Genomic DNA, 6,762 nt, shown 5'->3' on the forward strand with positions numbered 1-6,762 from the left:
GCTAAGTCAGATATGTTATCCAAAAATAATAACAAAATAACTAAATAGAGGATTGTAATTTACATTAATTTTTGAATTGTTGATTACTTCATCTTATTCTTCTACATGGACTCAATGATGAGTGTAATGGGATTGAAACTAAGTGAGCAAGGCTCCTATAAAAGAGGATAGGAGGAAAATCCACCATTTGTAATGTGTTTTGTAACATGTTAATAAAATTAAATCATGATCAGATATAACTAAGACATACTAAAAATGTAAGAGGCATGGAATAAAACACAAATACATATCATAACTGCATTTGGGACTACTATGGTAGTAGGAGGCACATCAGCTAATGAAACTATTGTTATACTTACCTATGTGGTAAAATAAAATATATGTTATATACTTGAACAAAATGGTAAAATGAAATAAATGCTTGTAATTGAATATTTAACTACATATGTTTAAAGTGTGTATTTAGAATTCTAACACATACTATAGATGTTCATTGTGTAGTATCAAGAGGAACCACTAATGATGATGCATCTATGACAATTTCCTATGTGAAAAGTCATAACATATGACATCGAATCAGAAAGGAACTCGATTTCTAATATTTTTTAACAAACAAGAATGCGAATGAAAAAAATTATGGGAATATTATCTCTTCCCTCTCCTAGACATCAATGACATCTGGTGCATTTATCAGCTCTATGAAACCAATTTGTTTCTACATGCATTGACAATAAAAAAAATTCAACTATATTCATCAACATAGACAAGAAATTACATCATCTTCAATTATATGTGTAAGAATTTCCTCTGTATAGTCAATACCTAGAACCTGTGAGAAACCTTTGGCAACTAGTCTGGCCTTATGCTTATCCACACTTCCATCCACTGAAAATTTGGTTTGATAGATCCACTTACATCAAACCAACTTTCTTCCCTTAGGAAGGGGAGCTAAGTCCCAAGTATTTTTTTTCATCAAAGAGTTATATTGTTCCTCCATAGCTTTGTCCCATTTTGGAATCCCTGATGCTTTTTTAAATGACTGTGGATCTAAAGCAATGGCAACATAAGCATGTGGAGATCATTTTTGTTGTGACCTTTCCGTTTGAGTTTCTAAAGGATTCCCCACCAATGAACCTGTTGAATCAAGGGTTTGTAGTGCCCAATGAGGTTTAGTGGAAGAAGAAGGAATGTCCTCAACTGTTTGTGGACCCTACATAGGTGGTGTCTTGCAAGTCAATGTTGAAGGAATCTCATCTTTCGAGTCACCATCATCATTATTATCACTTTCCATGAAGGAGGAAGAAGGAGGAGTTGAAGAACCCAAAATTGGACAAGTTTCTTCAAAGTGAACACTCCTCTCAAAAAAGATCTCATGTGTCTCTGGATCCATGATTTTGAATGCCTTAAGATGGTTGGGATATCCAACAAATATACAAGGTCTTCTTTGAGGTTCTAATGTCTTTCACTTTTGTGGAGGTATTATTGCCCATGCTAGACAACCAAAAACATTAAAGTGCTATACACTTGGTTTTCTACCACACCATGCCTCAAAAGGTGTAATTCCATCTAAGGCCTTATGGAGACTTCTAGTTTGGATGTAATTGGCACAACACATAGTTTCTGCCCAAAACATTTGATCTAGAGACTTATGTTGAAGCATACAAATGGTCATTTCCTTAAGGGTTCTATTCTTCCTTTGAGCAACACCATTATTTTTTTGGCATGTATGCAACTAAATGTTGAAGATCAATACCCTCATGAGTGCAAAAGTCTATAATCCTAGAGTTGACATATTCCCTACCATTATCTATTCATAGAATCTTGATGGGTTTCCCTAATTTTTTTCTCAACTTGAGCTTTAAAGGTGATAAACTTATCAAATACTTCACTCTTATGAGCAAGAAAAAAGACCCAAGTGTAGCGTGAAAAGTCATCAATAAAAGTGAGAACATAGTGAGCCTTACCAAATGATGGTACTAGAAATGGGCTAGCTACATCACTATGAACCAATTCAAGAACATCAGTAGCCTTCCAAGACTTTACCTTGTCATATTTCTCTTCAGGATGCTTGCCTGCTTCACAACCTAGACATACACCCTTAAAATACTTGACTTGAGGTAGACCAATGACCATATCCTTGCTGCTGAGTTGTTAAAGGTAGCCATAATTGAGATGTCCAAATCTCTAATGCCATAGTTTACTTTGTGAATTTGAATGAGTCAACAAGGCAAGGGAAGTAGACTTAGGCACAAAATGAGAAAAAGAATAAAGTCTTGTCTCATGATTAGCTTTTCCAATTGCCACCATAGAATCATCTTTGAGATTTTTCACCACAACTATATCTGGAAGGAACTCCACTTTGTTGCCACATCCATAGTGAGTTATTTGGTAGATGGAGAGAAGGCTGGTGCTAAGGTTAGGAACATGAAGAACATCTTTGAAGATGCCATTTTCCAACTCAACATTCCCTTTCCTGTCAACTTCCACTTGAGTGTCATTACCCACATAGATGTAAGGTACATTTGATGGTTTCAAAGAGGAAAAGTGCTCCCTTGAAGCACCCATATGATGTGTAGCTCCTAAATCAAGAACCCATTCCTTAGCATTGTTTTTATTTGCTACCAAAGCTCGTCCCTTACCTTTTGAAGTGGTTGAAGATCTTTTATCCTTATAGGCATTTGGTACATCAATTTTGTGTTTCCTCATTAGGTTTACCAATTCATAAATCTTCTTATCCTTACACTCATTTTAATCATGACCATTCTTCTTACAATAGGAACAAGTTTTCTTCTCCCTATTGTTGGAATTGTTCCCCTTCTGATTATTTTTGGAAGAAGACTCACCTTGTTGTGAAGAATATTGTTGAGTGGAAGAAGATTGATGTGAGGAAGATTTTTGTTTAGAGAAGGATTGTTGTGTATCATCTTGTGGCTTAGCCTTCCACTGCTTCTACTTCTTGTTGGAGTTTTTACCACTTGAATTCACTTCATTAGCTACCAAGGCTTTGGTCTAGGAAGACTATAGAATTCCCATACTCACTAAATTGTCATGCTTTAACACCAACATTTCTGAAAATTTCTCAAATGAAGGCATAGTGTAGACACTACCCATTGTTAATTTGTGAGTATTATAACTGGAAACAAAAGCAGCATATTTAGGTGGAAGATGAGTCATTATATGTTTGATCATCTTTCCATCCTTGATGGGTTCACCACAATCCTTGATTTGTGCCCTATACATGTCTACTTGGGTAAGATAACCTTTGATGATGTTGAAATTCCTAGGATCCAATTTGAGAAGTTTATCCTCAATGGTGTAGGCCATGTCTTCATCTATGGTCCCATACAAAGCTTTAAGTGCCCAGACATCTACTAGATTGGAAAGTTTCCTAATGTGATATTTTATAGGATTTGAGATATTCTTGAGCAAGGTTCCTAGGGCCATTTCTTGTTTGGATTCCTAGTCTTCTTTTTGAGCCTCATCATCATCAGTAGGAGGTCTCTTTGCTGCATCAGTTACATAAGGCAGTAAACCTTTTTCAATCAATGGTTCCTTTATGTTTTCTTTCCAAGTAGCATAATTATGTGGAGTTAAATTTGAAAAAGAAACCCTAATGCAAGAGCACAATATCAAGGAGAAACAAAACACAATACACATCCCCACTTTTCACTCAATCAAAAAATCCCCCCAAATGAAAGATTTTGGCACTTTATATGTAGTGTGTTTACAATAGGCCACTCATCAAAATGGACAAAGTGGGCTTCTAATTTTGTTGTTTACAACCTCCTCTTGGAGTTCAAATCTGGAACTTTACAATGTAGCTCAGAAATACAACAATTTTGAAGCAATATAATGCAAAATAGGACATATTTTTGAAAGTGGTATTTTTGTCCACACAAACCTCTAATCTAATTGTGGATCTAGATAGTAGACAAAAAAAATGCACTTTCAAAAAAAATGGAACCTATTTTGGAGTCGAGATGAGCCCATACAAAGTGTTTGAAGTTGCAAAATGTAGGATTGTATAGGTATAGTCACCAAAAAATGCTATTTCTAACAAATTTGTGCACCAAAACTAGAAAAGAATTACACCACTAAAAAGTATAGGAAATTCTACCCAAAATTTAAAAAATTACACTTGATTTGGAGTCTGGATGAGTAAGTTATGGCCTCTCAAATTTAGAATGTCAAATCAAAACTGAATCTAGAGAGGGATCTAGAGAGGAAAATACCATGTTAAATTTGACATCCAAATAGTTGTCACAGTAGCTCAAATTTTCCTAGAAATGATGGTCAAATAGTCATCAATTTTAACTCTGTGAAATGATGACATCAATGAAAACTCTACCCCTAGATGTCATCACTGGTGACATCAGCAATGTATGGACTATATAGATCTAGTGATGTAGTAGTACAACTATCATATAGATCCAACATGAAGGGTCATACTTCACTTGACATGGATGTGGATAAGGTTGCTAACATGTCTAGGAGTGCCACATAGCATCCTACATGCACTTATGTGGTTGAAAACTATCATTGTGGAGGGGGGCCTACTGACTGTGCATGGATGTCATTGTTGGCATGGATGCTCTATCAATAAAGTGGCCAGCAAGAAGGGCAAGCTAGCATTGGGAGCTAAAAGAGAAGCAAAGGTGGCCAAATAAGGTATTTTTGGCACCGAAGGCTAGTTACGTATGACGATGTCAAAAACATGAATTACCATCAATGGGGGTCAGAGATTGTGTACCATGCTGAGAAAATAAATTCCAAAATGGAAGGTGTGTCACCAAGAATTGAGATCAGCCAGCCTTTGGTGTTTGTGGCACTAGAATTTTGTGGGAATAGTCCCACATTCACAGTGGGTTTCACTCATGGGTATTTAAAACTGTTTCCATTGCTATGTTAAACAAAGGCAAAGAGCCCACCGAATATATGTTTGCTAGGGTTGGTCTATGCTCATTAGAGTTGGCCCATGCTCTCCAAATTAATGTCAAAAAATGTATGATGTGGCCCAGGATGTTTGATTGAAATGTTTCCAATTAATGAGAATATTTAGCATAATTTCAAGGTCCAGAAGACCAAGTTTGACCAAAATTTAACCAAAATTGAGCACAATTAACTTGCATTGAGTTTTTCCAAAATAAAATTTGAAAACATGAAGAATCTTGAGTTAAAAAGATTCCAAGAATCACGAAGTGTTAGAAAAATTCAGACTGCACAAGCATTCTATTGCATCGGTCCCAAAATTTTAAAACACATTTTTGACCCACTTAAGTGTGTTAGATTTCGAATTCAATCCCGAAAATAGATTCAGAGCTGTTGGTGTAAATAAGTATTTACTTATTAAACTTACTTAAGTTTATGCATTATTTTATTATTTTGCATTATTTTATTATTTTTATTTGTGAGACACTTAGGAGTATGCGCACCTTTTTGAGTTGTCATGTAGACAACACAAGAGTACGCAACTCTATTTAAGCACATGGTGTCTACAACACTGATTTGTGTGTCACACCCTTGTAGGCTTATCCTCTCATCACTGCACTTACTTTCGTGCTTAATAGAGGATAACCCATATCTGGTGGACATGTGCTTGGTTGTATGACACATCATGGTGCTAATTACGAGACATTCTAGATTTATCTCAGAGGCCTTTATATATAGGCACTCCTAGTGTACTTTGACATTACATTGCATGGGACATTGCATTATTATGGCATATTGAATACATTGTCATTCTGATCATACTCTCTCTCTTTTGGTCTATTGTGTGCTTGTGTTTGAGTTCTTACTTCCTAGGTGAATTTTGCCCTTAGGCAAATTCTTACATGGTATCAGAGCAACTTGGAGACTTTCTCATCACATAGCCATTTGAGGCCATGCTTGCTTCATCACCTCAGCCCAAATTTGGAGTGCTACAGAAATTGGGAGCATCTAGAGCCAGATCTGACCTTGCCATTGCGTCCGAAATGTTGTACTGGTGAAAATCGACTATAAATTTGGCTACCTTGGCCCAAAGTCGACCGTGAGGCAAACTTTTTTTGCAAATCGGAACCTGGAGGCCCCGATTTCTAGTATGGGTATGATCATTTTTTTACAAATTTAATTGATTAATTTCATATCTACAATTTTATTATTTCTCTGAAATTTTCGTCAGAATATTTGCGAAAATTCACAAAAAAAATTTTTACCAAACCCAGGCAGTAACATCCCAGATCTACCATTTTTGGAGGTATTGTATTACTATTGCAAGGGATATTATATTATTTGAGGGTCGTACTGTATAACCTGACAATTTTCATTACAAATTTCCTCCAACAACCCGTCAGAAGGGTAGAACGAATTTTGGCAAAGACCCTCAGCCAACGGCTAACAATTCTGGCTAGGCCTTCTCCTAAGCACCCGGCGGCCAAGATTACCACCGATACTCTACGTTTTGTTCAGACCCCAAGGCTTGTATGTTTTAAATAGTGCTTTGAGCACCATCCCACTACATGTGGGATTAAGTTCCCTAACTTTTGAGCATTGGTCGCTATTTTTCGGCATGATGGAACACTTTCTCGATGGGGTTTTAATTCTGTGACAGACTCCTTTTCCACCTACAGCCACACATCAACTTTCAATTGACCACGTGGAAGTAAAGCCTATGCACCTATAAAAAAATGCCACACAAGCTTCTTGACACCTCAATGAGGTGCACGTCAGTACATCTTGCTATGCAGACTAGGACTGCCACGTCACCCATGGAACCCACATCAT

This window comes from Cupressus sempervirens, chromosome 4 (genome assembly GCF_028749045.1).
Source record: "Cupressus sempervirens isolate cs-2001-9-10 chromosome 4, ASM2874904v1, whole genome shotgun sequence".
NCBI classification, from domain to species: domain Eukaryota; kingdom Viridiplantae; phylum Streptophyta; class Pinopsida; order Cupressales; family Cupressaceae; genus Cupressus; species Cupressus sempervirens.